The sequence below is a fragment of the Macrosteles quadrilineatus genome, unplaced genomic scaffold (genome assembly GCF_028750875.1).
Source record: "Macrosteles quadrilineatus isolate MER2022 unplaced genomic scaffold, UCM_ALF_1.0 Scaffold_2__2_contigs__length_208266976, whole genome shotgun sequence".
NCBI classification, from domain to species: Eukaryota; Metazoa; Arthropoda; class Insecta; order Hemiptera; family Cicadellidae; genus Macrosteles; species Macrosteles quadrilineatus.
The window spans coordinates 69,308,056-69,324,170 of NW_026542595.1; the positions used below are offsets into that span (position 1 = coordinate 69,308,056).

Below are 16,115 nucleotides of genomic sequence, written 5' to 3' on the forward strand. Positions count from 1 at the left end.
GATTTGTTTCCATGTTTCATGAAATTGTTTGAAATAATTTCGACCTTGATTATGACTCACCTCGTTCTGGTTCCTCGGATCAGTCCTTCCGAGGATTTCAAGTGTCGAAGATGTTATTTTGGCCGCGGCGGCGTGTGTCGTGTTGTCAAAGAAACGTAGGCCGAGACGATGTTGGGTGAACATCGGTAATTGTATAAATCATCAAATTAAAATTATTATTATTTTTTAAAGATTACAAGGACTTAATTATAACCCTTTTAATTCACATGAGACGTTATTGTGATTTTTTAATTAGACGACCTTGTCATTTGAGGTTAGTGTTAATTCATTGACAATCAAACAGAATTTTTCCGATTAATTTAACACTGAGTCGCACACAGGGTCGCATTGATCACGTGAGTGACAGTGGATGTGGCAGCGTAGGGGATGGTAGAGAAATGTTTCTGTTTCGTGTTTCAACGGCTCATATTGACCGAAACTAGTGTTGCAAACAGAGAGTTTGCAACTCCCTTTGATCCTTACCGACTTCAAGTGGAAACAAAAATTTCTGTTGCAAACACTGAAAAACGGTTTGCAACAGCGAAATGTTTCGTCTAAAAATGTGCGTTTTTAGAGATGTTTGCAATTTCTGTTTGCAACTCGTGTTTCAAACTCCGGTGTAAACGCGGCTTTAGTAGCCAAATAGCAGATGTCCAGCGTCCGCGGTAGTTTCTACCCCAGTTCTTGGACTTCATATGGCCGACCTTCAACACCGGAATTTCTGGAACGGGACAAGGATACTCAAAAATCTTGCTGAATTTGCGCCTTCCAAGGATATAAAACTAGAAATTTTGCTTTCACGTCTCGCAACCGAATGGCTAATTGTTTGAACAGTTAAACACTAATTGTAATGAGCAATAGTAACTAAAATATGATAGTTTACAAAAATAACAGTGATAAGACATAACACATAGATTGAACCATAGAGGAGTAGACTACTCCTTTTATGTATGATTGAAAATACTCTTACTTATTGATAAAAATAACAACTGTTCTTGTACTTATGATATGATGGCTCCATAGTGAGCCAAAACTAGCCACAGCAACAAATTGAGTTACCGATAAATCAGGTATTCAAACCACTTCTAGTACCGTGTTTTATAAATAAGCTGAGGAACATGTTAGACGAAGAATCTTTTCGTCCGGTGTAAGTAGAAAACTTGTTTACAACTACTTAAATTAACTATGGCAATCTACGAGTACTTGTGAAATATTACTTCTTTTCCAAAAAGTAATCCTGCCCAAAATAAGAGAGAAAAATCAGAGTCTACATCAGCATACCCAAACACAACAGACCATGTTTGCACGACAAATCTAGTAAAAACTATATGATTTTGGCGAAATTTGGTAAAAACGTGTAATTAGTTAATTCGAACAAGCTCGAGCGATCGGACTAAGAAAACCAATTTCTCAGGTGGTCTTCATTTAAATAAAAAACATTTTCATACTGACGAAAATAAATCCCAAGGTACGTGGTTACATATATTGAAAATGTCAACAGTGAAGCTCCTCAACATATTCGTTATAATTAACATTTGTTGACGGCTATTATTAGCTCAATTTTGGAAATCGTTTGAGCAGTTTTTTAATCATTATACGCACAAACGTTACGCGTATTATAGGATTAGACCATCCATAGAACAGAGAGTAGATTTCAAACTGTAAAATACTCGTGGCCTCTACCCTTTCCCCAGTCAAAGTTATAAGATACTGTACATAAAAATGTACGTAATGTTCAACCCTTGAAATATTTGTAGAGACCTGCCAACCCCTTGTCAGGTAGCAGTTTAATCTCTATATTGCCCAATTTAATGATGTGTTCACAATGTTTATTGCCCGCTTTTGCCCGACATTCATGAGTAAAACTTGGAACGCTACTCATAAATGCATTTTATTAGCATATGTAACTATGCTGATTAGTAGTTGATAAGTATATTTACTTACAAACTACACTCTTGCATGGAAATCAATAAGTATGTATTTAATTTAAACATTTGTAACAGGTAAACTTATCAAACATAATTGCTGTATAACACGACATGCATAATTTTATGATGTGATGTTAATTTTGCTAATGGCTGAGTTAGAATATTTAATTATTTAGTTCTTCCAAGATTCAAAGTACAGTAGTGTACACTAATCAGGTTATTATTTCCATTGTCTTGGAGAAACACAATAGATACCCTCCCTTACTGTCACTGTCCCTGTGACCCACTTATTTATTTCCTAAAAAAAAAACTGAACCGGAAACAATCAAACAGCTGTCGGCGTGGGAAAATAGCGCCAGGGACTGGGCGACTGCAACCAACCGAAAACATATCCAGGAGAATTAATTGCGGAAAACGCATAACAATCTAAAACAACATCGAAATAAGATTTTATAGATTATTTTATATATTCCCTACTATAAAAGTGATCTTTACACTAAAATAGAACAATCAAAGCTTATAACCCACATAAATAAATTGCTTAAGATCTTCATCAGTAGTAGCCATATTAGATTTTAGTCCCATAAAGAGCAATGTAAACTTTGTAACAGAATTTAAAAGAAACCTGTGATAAAATAATGATTAAGGTGTTAAATTAAGGTTTAGTGGTCCTCTAGGGAGTGGGGTTTTTAGTTTTGTCAGTTTCCCTCCACTTAATAAGTTAATGATCACTAATTAAGCCTTAAATTAAATAATTTATTAAGAATATACCAAAACAAATATTTGAAATATAATTTCCTCATTCACTAGTACTCTTATGTTATAAACCTAATTATAAATTGTCAAAACACTATAACACCGGCATGCAGCTTCAAATGATGGTATGTTCTGTCAAATTTAACATTGGTCTTATGGGACTAAAATCCAATAAGGCTACCACTGATGAAGACTCTTAAGTGGATTTTTTTGAAATACGTAGTACACCGATTGCGATTATTGTGTGATTATACCATTTCAGTTGATACAGGTTATTAAAATTGTTTCATACTCAATAACTGAAGTTGGTCGTGAGTACACCACCTCCCATGTGGTCTAGTGGCTAGGATATCTGGCTTTCACCCAGAAGGCCCGGGTTCGATTCCCGGCATGGGAATAGTCTTTTTGTCTAGACAAATTCATGGTACAGTATTGGTATTATAGTACTGAGTCAAAAGATAATTAAAAAAAGTCTGTTTTGCAATTTATTGCTATACGAGCACGTGTTATTATTTTTAAAGCTACTTAGGATTAGTTACGGTACTTAGGATAATGTTTTACTTCATTTTATTAGTTTAACAAATAAGTTACAGTTATAATCAATGCAGTTTAATTTTATCAGCGACCACATATTATGTTTTGTATTTGTAGTAATTATCTTGGAATTGAATTTGATAGATAATGATTGGGAATTAATTAATTTATAGTACGAAATATTGCATATTCCTAAAATTAATGACGCGATCAATCAACTTCTCTTTTATTTTTATACCTGTATAATTTTATTCTACCGCCTTCTTGTCTTATATCTATAAGCTAGGTAGACGCGCAACAAATATGTAGCATGAAACAGCTAGAAAAGTTTAATGGATAAACTGTGACAACTGGAACTGGGAAAGTAAAGTTTTAAAAAGTAAACGTCTTTTACGAGCTACCTATGAAGGATAAACTTGTCCTCACTTTTAAAAACCCAATTGAAAATTAAAAAATATTCCCCTGAACCTGAACCATTCCTGATGCTATACTACGTAACGTAGGTAATCTGCAGTGTTTTTATTCTACAGTACCACAAGGATTTACACAGTCAACGGTACCACTTTTGTTGAAGACATTCAGTACAACGTTCTGCGTATCGACCGTACGTAGTTCAAACTGTTGCCGCTAGGGCGCTACACCAGCTACGCTGATAATAACACGCGAACTTCTTGCTTTTATAATTTATTTTCTGCACATTAAAACCTAGATTGATTGATTTGAGGACGAAGAAATATATTTGGAGCCACTGCGAAGCTATTCCGCCTAGATAAAGTATTTCTAGTTATATTTTTCATATTTTAACAAGTAGATCAAAGAGGTCACTAAACGTTGGAAGCGCAGAGATTTCTAGTGCGATATATACACTCTGTTGTCCACCTTCCTCCGTACTTGCTTCGGCAGTACATATACTAAAATTGGAACGATACAGAGAAGATTAGCATGGCCCCTGCGCAAGGATGACACGCAAAATCGTGAAGCGTTCCACATTTTTTGCTATTATTAAGTATTATGACCATGGAGGTTACCCTATTTTTATGTGTACGCGTGGCATTTAGGTTTTTTGTTTTGTACAAATTTCAGCGGTTCCGAAACGGTGGTCGGGGTCGTGGGAAGCAATCGAACATTACTGTAATCATTAATGTACAGTATAATATATAGTAACCATAGAAGTAAATCGATTATGTTGATGGTAACTGACTTCACTTGATGTACTATAAAATACATTGACGACTGTATTGGACATGTTTCCCAGCTCGGATCCAAAAATACAGAAAGTCACAGAGATGAATCTCTTTTAAAGTAGGTACCGTAATACTAATCTTAAACACGGTCGATTTCCTAAAAAAAAAAATATTCCTTAACAATTCCTTTGCAAGAGGCAGCAAATTAAAATATATTCAGTACATTTACAGTTTAACTACAATAATAAGTTAGCCTACCTAATATTATTTCTTCACACACGTAATGCTACATACAAAATATGAGATATGACAGAATGTATATCACATACATTACCTGGAGAGAGAAGGTGTGCGGACGACGTCATATCTCAGAGATGGTCGCCGCAGAGGTCGGTAACGTGAGCGTGGAGGTCCAGGTCTACTGTAGCACAGGCAACCACAATCATAGACCATCTGTATGATTATAACACGACTATGAATAAACCCATATTTTGTCCTGAGATATATAGCCAGATAACAAAAAATATCTTGAGTCAAGGAAATAAGCTGTACGTTATTTACCACCTAACTTAAAACTTACTAGTGTACCTGTTGCTCGAATTTGAGCAATTGCGAAGTATTACTATTACAGGCGTTATTTTAAAACGAATAACAGTAATAATTTCCGATGACTTTAAAATAGTCGACTCAACGATTATGGAAATACTCACGATGTACATAACAGTCAACAGATCAATATAATCAACATTTCTTGTATCATTTTTCAATTCATTTTATTCATTGTTATCTTATTATTTTTCAAAAGCTGATCTTGTTTTTTATTGTTTTCTACAAATATTTACCACTCATAGCCACATTAGGTTGTCCATAATGAGGATTAAAAATTAAAAAAAGCTATTTCTATTTTTTCTACTTGGTTGTGTTCTATGACTTTCCGTTTCCTATGTTTCCATAGTTGGCAAATCGGCTCTTTCAATGATTGCTCGAGAAATGCAGCACAATGTGAATTCAGTTTTCTTTTTAGTATATAAAATTTTCCAGGCTTTCTCGCTTTTTCCATTGTATTATTTACGCCAATCCAAATTCAAATACAGTAGTAAATATTTCATTTCTACCAAGTCAGTAAATATAACGTTTTCAGCTGTTTTACATACGTTAATTGGTGGCTGAAAGTTACGTTTTGCTGGCCATGCCAGCTGTCATCGTCATTTGGGGACCGAGCAGGTTTTTACATCCCTAGGGCCGCAAAATCAGCTGCTTTCTTAAAACATGAATGCATAATTAAATACACAATCAGTATCTATAGCATTGAAGTAGAATTGCTTTATTGGCACAGCTGCCTATAGCAACTATTTATTATTATTTTCGCTAATTTCTGAAGTTATTTCTTCACATAACCTTAAAGTTGTTGCATTATTATTGTTGTGAATAGTGGTAATAAGGTATAGTGTGCTAAAAAAGCGTTCGTACTACGGACCAGAATGTTTTGCAGCTCTCGATCGTTTTAAGTTCTCGACTTCGTCTCGAACTTAAAAACTATCTTTTTATCGGCAAAACCACATTTTCGGCCCTAGGTACGAAATATACTATTGTAGCACACGTTTCCTTCAAATTCAAGGGTTGAAAAAACACTTTTTTGCCCGTATGATGAACTATATTTTTCATCATATTGCACTATTATTCTAACATAGGCTACTATGTTACGAAAAAACTACTTCTAACTTGTTTTCACTTTAATTTGCTAATCGAAACAAGCATATTCTGTTTAATAAGTGATTCAATCGTTTCCTCTATTACGATTGTGTTAGTGTACATTACCATCGATTCGTCGAACTATTTACAATAGAGCAACAATTAACTACACTCGATTAAAAATGGATACAAACTTTCGATACTTGCAATTTTGTTTACAATCGAAATTTAAATTAACAACTGCGTTTACAACAGCTGATAGGGGCTAAAAACGCAAAAAAATGCTACACGCATGCAGACGGCTGTTTTTGCTGCAGTATGACGAAACATATAGAGTTCATCACAAAACATGGTAAGATTTAGTTCGACCCTCATTATTCAATTTGAAATCATTTTTCTATTACCCCGCGCTATAGTAAACATGGCAAAACCAACCTCGATTGTCCAACTTACTTCTCTCAAAGTACTATCAGACTATCATAATTCGAGTTTTAACTTTCTCATTGAAACTGAGACAACCGTGGCGGAGAAACTGATTTTTCACCGTTTTGAAGTTGGAGTCGTATTAAACAATCACAGGAAATGCTGCGCCCCCTCACACACGCGCAGGACAGAACACACCACTCCACACATCCACTGCACTGACACTGGCACTATATGCTGCACACATGTGACGACGATATCCGGTCTGTATTGTTATGTTCAGGTCAATCAGGCACATGTCCACTAACAAAGTGTACCTTCCATTTAGTCCAGGCGCTGAGGGGGTTTGAGCATGCATAAAAGTGTAACGAAATTTGACTTTTGATTGTTGCTATGGGTACCTAGTAGATAAAGAAAATTGATGTTGTCGCATTTCTAGGTGGTTAATAACATGGGGGGGAGGGGGTGAAGTTGGGGGGCTGCCCGGGGGGCCGCCGCGCACAAAATAGCTTTTATCTCGAGAACCAAAAGTCATATGAATACGTTAGACATGTCAAACTGTGCAGAAAAATGCATTCTACAAATAGATTATGTAGTAGTTTCACGGAAATTGACAAGAAGTTACTAAAAGTTATATTTTTTTAAATTTACGATAAGTATAATCAGGAGTTTAATGGTTTTTGTTGTTGTTTAGAACCACTTATTTTTTAATTGACAACTTTTGAGAGTAGTACACTATAGGTAAATAGTACTTATGTATAATGAATCTATTGCGGTACATAACTTAACAGCTATACAATCCTCAGATCCAATAAACATAACACAAACAAAGGCGCAAAACGCGTCGCGGTCATTGTTCCTGCTGCCGTAATGGCGAGTACAGTTCAAGCTGAAACTTATATTATACTTTTAGAAAGATGGAGATTCTGAGGATTTATTTTCATATATATAAAGTAGTATTGAGCGACTATTATGTAGCGGGAAATATAGTTTGTAAAAGAAGAGAGTTCAAAATATATTTTGGTGGTGGATCGTTTCCGTCACCATCTGAAACTGCAATAAATTCCCTACAATTTATATATCTCCAAATCTGAGGTTGGTTATAACAATTTTATGTAGTTTTGAAAAGGTCTAAAAAATTATGTTTTTGTAAAAAAAATGTTAACATTTCACATTCTGACGTAAATTACTCAGGAAATTTCGATTTCAACTACATTTAACTATACATTTTTAGAAAGAGCTTTTACTCTTAAATTATGCAGTCTAACAAGGCTACAAATACAAGCTAGGAATACAATGGAAACTCCATGTACAGTATCTAAACTTAAATTTATTTCATTACAATACAAAATTGATGGTAAATAAAAGAAAAGAAACTAAGGGTTCACAATTAAAGTTTACAAAGGGTGGCAAATGAATTTACTAATTTAAGCTTTAGGCTAGGCCTATTACAATAGTTCCAATTTAGGTTGAGGGGTTATATTGCATGGATCTTTATCTCAGGTGGGATGATCGAGCGGCGTTTGAATTTAATCTTGTGATTATATATAGCCTAATTAAATTTTGTTTTGAAATATAAATTATGTTCGAATTATTTTCTGAAAGGTTGAATTAATTTATGTTCTGAATAAGCTTCTATTGGTTTCTTGACTTTTAAATTCTGGTACAAAGTTCAAAAGTTAGGCTTAAAATGTTGTAATAGCTTCGATCCAAGGAAAGAAAATGTCTACTGGAGTGATCTCACCAAAATTGATGTCTTCTTCACAGTTAAATTTCTTGATGTTGTGTAGTTATTAATGTTTGTAACAAGGACGGATCTTCTTTAATCAAATTTCACTAATTTATTCCAAATATATGCACTTTTTTATAAATTTTTATATTAAAATATACAGTTTACAATTCATATCTTCATACTAGCTCAGCACTCTTAGAAGTGAGGAAGGTTTGATGCATTGTTGCATTCACATATGTCAATGCTGACTTTATCACGGAAAATTGTAGGCCACTGTTCACACATATTTTATAACAATTTTCATTTGCCATAGAGCTAAATTTGAATTTTGACAAGTTATTTAAGTAAAATTATATTGAATTTGAAGCAACTTTGTTACAAAAAGTAATAGGTTATTATATATTTACATGAAATAAGGTTATTTGAAAATGTTCTATATTATAATGTATTGAATCAATTACCTATTGGTCTGTTTGGCCATATATTATACAAGGTTTGATAAAGAGAGATGGATTGACATATTGATAAAAATAAAAACATATGGTAAAAATTAAATTATTCTATTGAAAATTTTTTTGAAAATACTAAATTGTTACAGCAGTATAATATTTATTTACTGTCGAAGCAATAAATGTATTTCTCATGCAACAATTAAATACAATTTGGTAATTAAAATAGTTTGGTAGTTTTTTTATAATTTTATTTTTTATGCGTATTAAAAAAAAAAACATTGATATTCCTACGTAAGGAATCATATTTTACACAACCTTAACATTTGGATAATATGGATAAAAACATTATTTTTATGATTTTTGCGGGTTGATTTAGACATTTCTAATTTGAATAATCCAAAAATTTGCAAACCTCTTGCTACTATGCCTAAAAGCATTGCTGAAAAATATATATTTTTATATTATTATATTCTACATTTATCACTGAAACATAATATATAATAGATATCTACTTATATGGGCATGTAACTGTTCTCCGGTGAATCATATGGTACCACTGCAAAAGGGCCAAAATATAACCACCACTGGTACCCAGATAGGGTCAAGGATTGAGAGATAAGAAGTAAAATTATAATGCTTCGAACTTCAACTATAACTTTAGCTGTTCAGGTCAATTTAATTGTCAACGATTGGTGCGATGATTCGTTGCATTACTGTCAGAGACAATGAGGGGTAAAGAAAAAATTACCTCTCTTTTTAAGTTTTGAGTAGTGGTTTTTGGTAATTAAAATACTGTCGCAGGTTAATTAATGCACACAACTCGCGTAAATAGTGTTAACGACACTCGTAGAAGTTTCATTTAACATTTTCTACTCGTATCGTTTACACTACTTTTACGCGATCGCCGAAACAGCTGTTGCGCCAATTGTGCAGCCTCGTCAGGTGATGGAAACGTTCAACTACCAAATTTTTTTTAAACTCTCTTCTTTTACAAACTATATTTCTCGCTACATAATAGTCCCTCAATACTATTTTATATATATGAAAATGAATCCTCAGAATCTCCATCTTTCTAAAAGTATAATATAAGTTTCAGCTTGAACTGTACTCGCCATTACGGCAGCAGGAACAATGACCGCGACGCGTTTTGCGCCTTTGTTTGTGTTATGTTTATTGGATCTTAGGATTGTATAGCTGTTAAGTTATGTACCGCAAGAGTTTCATTATACAGAAGTACTATTTACCTATAGTGTACTACTCTCAAAAGTTGTCAATTAAAAAATAAGTGGTTCTAAACAACAACAAAAACCATTATACTCCTGATTATACTTATCGTAAATTTAAAAAATATAATTTTTAGTAACTTCTTGTCAATTTCCGTGAAACTACTACATAATCTATTTGTAGAATGCATTTTTCTGCACAGTTTGACATGTCTAACGTATTCATATGACTTTTGGTTCTCGAGATAAAAGATATTTTGTGCGCGGCGGCCCCCCGGGCAGCCCCCCAACTTCACCCCCTCCCCCCCATGTTATTAACCACCTAGAAATGCGACAACATCGATTTTCTTTATCTACTAGGTACCCATAGCAACAATCAAAAGTCAAATTTCGTTACACTTTTATGCATGCTCAAACCCCCTCAGCGCCTCGACTAATTGGGGGTACCTTCCATTTGGTGTGATCTAGTGCGTACCTTCTGTTATATGCTGAGTTCGTGAACCTTCCGTTGTGGTAATTTTGTGTACCTTCCTTGTGGTGATCTAATGCACCTTCCGTTGTGGTAATTTGGTCTACTGTCGTTTGTGGTACCATATTATATTTTACTATTGTAGGCCTATGTGATTACTCTAAGCTAAGCTGATGTGACTTCTTGTTCACTACTTCCGTATTCCCTCATCATCTCCAAAAAATGTAGATTTAGCTTTGTGCTAAGTAAGCTGTTGAATTTGGGTCTGAAAATTGGAAAGTTTCAAGCAACGGTCTATGCTCTACTTAGAAGCCCTGGGATCCGAAAAGATGCCCGAGAAACGAAAAATCGCTATATTGCTGACGACCACTACTGTATAGGCGATGCTGCTTTAAGAAGCGTACAACAACTTCTCGTTTAGTGAGTAAAATCCCAAACTCGAAGAAGTTATAGAATAATATGAGAAGTACTGTCATTCACTAAAAAAACATAATTTTTGGACGTTACAAGTTTCACTCGTTGGGATCTCCCGCGGGCCACAATCACGGGGACATCATCATCGACACCCGCGGCTGTAGCGAAATCGTGAGATCTCCTTCGGGCCGCAATCACGGGGTCATCATTATTATCGATTCTCGTGACCGTGGTAAAATCGTTAACATCTCCCGCGAGCCGCAATCACGGGGACATCATCATCGACAATGCGATACCGGCAAAGTCGTGTTAAAACATCTCCCGTGGACTGCGATCATGAGGACATCATCATTGTCACGCGCGGCCGTGGCGAAATCGTAAAAATCCCCCTCGGGAAGTCATTACGGGGACATCATCATTGACACCACCAGCCGTGGAGAAATCACGAACATCTCCCACGACCGTGTCGAAATCGTTAACATCAGCGTGGGCCACAATCACGGGGGCATAATCATCGACACTGGCGACCGTGGCGAAATCGTGAACATCTTCCGTGGGCCACAATCACTGGGACATAATTTTCATCATCGACACTCGCGGCCGGGGCTAAATCGTGGACGTCTCCCGTGGTCAGCAATTACGGGACATCATCATCGACACTCGCGGCCGCGGTGAAATCATGAACATCCTCCGCGGACCACAATCACGGGGACATTTTTTTCTAATCTCCACCAAGTGCAAGTCTCTCGACATACGTTTATGTTCCTCTCTTAGGCATTCTGCCTAACTTGGTGGTATCTACTCTGACTTGGTTTCTTTTTATCACAATCATTTGATGCATTTGTTTGTTATTTCTTGCTTCGTGCACATGCAGTTGTTATTGCCCGTTATTTTCCATCTCCAGCGACGATGTCGAGCCGGGGGACCCACGGAGCCGAAGTCCAGTGTGTGATTTTTTTGTAGTCTAGTCCGGGTGGTCTTGTCAGAGACGTCTTCTTCGATGTGCAATACTCCAGGGTGTGAGGAGTGCAGGTCTAATCTGTCTGTCGTGTAGTAGTGAAGCAATGCTCCAGGGACTAGGATGTTGTGCAGCGTCAATCTCCAGCTCCAGCTCTCTTCTGATGTCGTCCTTTCTCTGGCATTCCAAAATGGAGTGGTGTGGATGATCCTGGTGCCCGCAGTCCGGGTACTCGTCTGATTCCGATCTTGCAAACCTCAGTAGATAAGTGCCAAAGGCGCCATAGCCGGCGAGAAGTTTTGACTGTTGCATGCTGGATGTGCTTCCTGATGTCATTGTTGATGTTGGGCAGAAGTCGGTGTGTGAATCTCCCAGTGTCAGCTGCTTCCCACTCTTCCTGCCATCTGATCCTGAATCTGGTCTTGGCGATGCTTTTGGACTCTTCTCTCTGTCAGTTCTTTATCTCCCGTATCTCTTTATCCATTTTAATCCGTAGGTCGATTTTCTCGATTGGAATGTTGCCAGTTAGTATACGCACAAGGCGTTGTGGGGTGTGATTCTGTACGCACCTGTGATTTGAGCTAAGATCACCCTCCTTTGCGATTCTCTTAGGCTTCTTTTGACATGGCTATGTTCGATTCTGTGATCCCACGCTCTTGAGGCATAACATATGATAGGTCGGTAGACCGTGCCATAGAGGAAGTTGAGCTTTGCAAATTTAACTCCATATTTAAGTCTTATTAACCTGGTGAGTTTGCCAAACATATTTACAGCCTTAAGTCCTACTCTTCCTTCACATGTTCGCATGTTGAGGAAAAACAGGTTTCGTTCCAACGTGACACCAAGGTTAGCTTTCCTTACAAAGGTTATATTCTGCATTGACAGTTTGTTGTTTGGGTTTCTGCCTGGCATTTTGCCCTTGAGGATGATTCCCTGAGTTTTGTTTAGAGAGATTTCCATTTTGGATTCTCTCGCCCAGTTGGTGATCACTTCACAAACTCTGTTTCCTGTGCCTCAATTTCCCTCCTCGAATTTCCTTTGACAGCGAAAGCTACGTCATCCGCAAACGCGACCACTTCAACTGTGTCTGGCATTTCCCCCTTTTACAGCCTGTCAAACGCAATGTTCCACAAAAGTGGTCCAAGCACGGATCCCTGCGGAGCACCTTTGCTCATCATCTTCACTATGGTTTCTCCATCGTTGTCTAGGGTGATGCATCTATCGCTAAGGTAGCTTCTAATGATTGAGGTGATGTCCCTTGGGACGTTGACGTTTTCCAGGGCTCGAATAATTTCAGGCCACCAAAGGGAGTAATATTTACCAAGATTGCTATGACGTATTTTTCATGTGCTTTCCTGATGGTTTGAACTATTTTGGAAATCGCATCAGTGGTGCTTCTACTAAAACGGAAGCCATACTGGCTTTGACTCAGGAGGTCATTGCTCTCTATGTAATTTGTCAATCTATTTCCGATGAGACGTTCGAGTATCTTGCCCCCCACAGGGAGAAGGCTGATGGGCCTGTAGGAGCCTGGATTTGATCAGTCTCTTGGTCCTGATTTCTTAATGGCTTTGAGTCTCCCAATCTTCCAGACCTTAGGGAAAATTCCAGATCTCCAACACCTGTTGTATAGGTTCAAGAGGTAAGTTCTATTGTCCTTGTATAACTCCTTGTAGACCTCTGCAGGAATCAAATCCGGGCCTGGGGCTCTCCATGATTTAGCTTTGCTTATTGCGTCTTCTAGTTCTATTGCGGAGAAGGGGGGGTTCAATCCCTGTTGAGTTAATGACTCTATCTTCGAAGTATTTTCTTGTGGCCTTTTGCCTTTCCGTTTCTTGTTCAGAATTATCAGAGGGCACCAGCACCAGCGTGTCAATAAGAATGGTTAAGGTTTCTAGGTTGTCATTAGTGTGTGTCAAACCTGTATCCAGTGTGGATAGTACTTCCTTCATTTTAACTTTAACCGCTCCAATCTTGTAGGTTAAGCTATATGGGTCCTCATTTACGCTTTCTCTTACAAAGGTTTTCCAACTTTGTTGCTTAGCTATTTTGATCTCTTGCTTATATCTCCTCCTAGCTAATCAATAAGCTGCAAGTTTGGCCAGTTTGACCCTGCACTCGCAGCATGATTGGTACTTTCCTTCTAAGCCTATTTTTGTTTTGCCTAAGATGAGTTAGGAGCTGCGACCTTTCTCATCCTCCTCTCCGGAGAACCAAGCTGGTGAGTGGGCATTTGCATCTATGCTGATGATTATCATGTTTTCTCGTTCACCATCAATAATTGCTTGCCTATGTTTGAGTTTGTTTTGATTGTAGCGTTGCTATGCACTCAGCAAAGGAACGCTGGTGGCGCTGCCTACGAATTGACAGGCAAAGCTCTCTCAAAGTACTTAACGCTTTTTACCATGCGGTTGGCATTCTGGGTTATAGTAGTATGTTTTCTGTGGTAGAAGGCACAAATGTCTCCAAATTCCCTGACTATAGTCAATTCAAATAGAACTTGCGGTTGATTAATACCAGCCGGCCTATTTAAAAACATTTACTTGGCCCCCAGCTTTATTTCCTTTGACTAGTCACACTCTTTGGTTCAGACAGAAACAAGCCAACAGAAGACGGTTCCATAACCCTTGGTTTTAGTGAGTAGGCCACCAGCTTCTGGGTTACAATTTTGCACCCCAGAGGGGTTGGTTTTGCGATGTCCTGACACAGTTGTTCTCAAATCATTAACAGGACAGGTCTAATGAGTGACATGTTATTATAGATTACTGGAAATGTCATGTGAGTTGTGTCATTGTCCTTTCTGACTTAATGGGTTTAAACTTTGATATGGTGAAACTTTTTAATTTTAATACAGTAGTAAAATACCCCGCCACAGCAAACCTGCAGACTAAGCAAATTTCCAACGGCCAAGTTGGATTTTCAATAACTTATTTTCTTTTAATTGTCAGATTTATTTCTTATTTTCTGAACATTAAAATCTTTGATTACTTCAGTACAAGCAAACATAGCGCATATAAGAGTATAGGATTTATCTATAAACAATCAAACTACAACAGTTTATTTATTCTCTTCAATAATAACTTATGAAATTTTAATATAAATTTTTTTAGTTCCACATACGATAACGAGATAAAAGTTAGTGTATTCAACAGAACACCCACACAGTCCACCATCCACATCCACCAACAATCTGTCGGTGGGTCACATCAACTATGGTATTGATTAACTATACTGGTGACAACTTTTAAAATAGGGATGGAATGTCTTGTTTCAATAGTCTAAGGTCTTACCATAAGCCTATGGTAATAGCTTATTCCTTGCATGAGAAATTCCCGAATAGCTTAAAAAACACCCACACTGCAGCAAACCTGCAGACTAAGGGAACTTCCATTTACCCGATTTGATTTTCACTTAAATCTATTTAAATACTTACTTACTTTATACTTTAAATACTTTTTTACTTTCAATGAAATGGCGACCATACAAAGTAAGTATTTTAAGCCAAGTATGAATGGAGATGAGTGGCGCCATCATGAAGTCTTGTTAGTGACTCAGGCCGACTTATTCCTTAGACACAGCTGTTAATTAATAGCCCATACAGCTAATGGCAACCAAGGGACCTACAGTTTATAGTGGAATCCGAGCCACATTTTTGCCTTGGTTTGGTATATGAGAATTGGTATAATTTTCAGGATAGTACTGCGGATAGTTGTAGTATTCACTCGTGCGGACGTTAATCCACACTAGGGAGTAACGCATTCATAGTGCATGCCAATAAATATCCACAATTTGTAACCTCCTAGTGGCTGGATTACAGGACGACGCCACCCGTCCCAGTTATATATTAGGTTTAATGAGTACCTAGGTTTGCTGCTAAAGGGAGGTTGGTAAAGTGTGTTTTTATTGTAAAATATTAATAGCTTAGAATAATATGAATTAATTTGCCAAGCTTGAACAAAATATATCAAAAAATCAGCCGCAAACTTGACTTATTCTACAAAAGAATAACACGGGAATTTTAATTAAGTTTTTTTCCTTTCTCCACAACCATAAACTGTACAAAAACACTACATATACTAAATAATTTGTTTTTTTGTACTCTTCAAAATAGTTTTGAGAGAAATTAGAAAAAGTTTTATGTTTTGAGGGTTAATAATGGGAAAGTCCTATTTTTACCCCATAAATCCCCATTCCCATTCCAATAAATCTGGTTTGCAAAATCATTTTAGTTTATCCCGTCCTAAATCTTTAAACCAAATTTCATTAAAATCGGGCAAAAATAACTCAAGTTATCGCGTTTACGAACACATA

General features: G+C 36.8%; 2 non-coding genes across 2 annotated transcripts; both read left to right on the plus strand.

Moving 5' to 3' along the window:
- Positions 1-3,048: 3,048 nt before the first annotated feature.
- Positions 3,049-3,120, plus strand: Trnae-uuc (transfer RNA glutamic acid (anticodon UUC)). The gene has a single exon. It is a non-coding gene; the product is annotated as a tRNA-Glu (tRNA).
- A 1,024-nt stretch (positions 3,121-4,144) lies between these two features.
- LOC128988220 (U6 spliceosomal RNA) lies at positions 4,145-4,251 on the plus strand. The gene has a single exon (XR_008490344.1). It is a non-coding gene; the product is annotated as a U6 spliceosomal RNA (small nuclear RNA).
- The last annotated feature ends 11,864 nt before the right edge of the window (positions 4,252-16,115 follow it).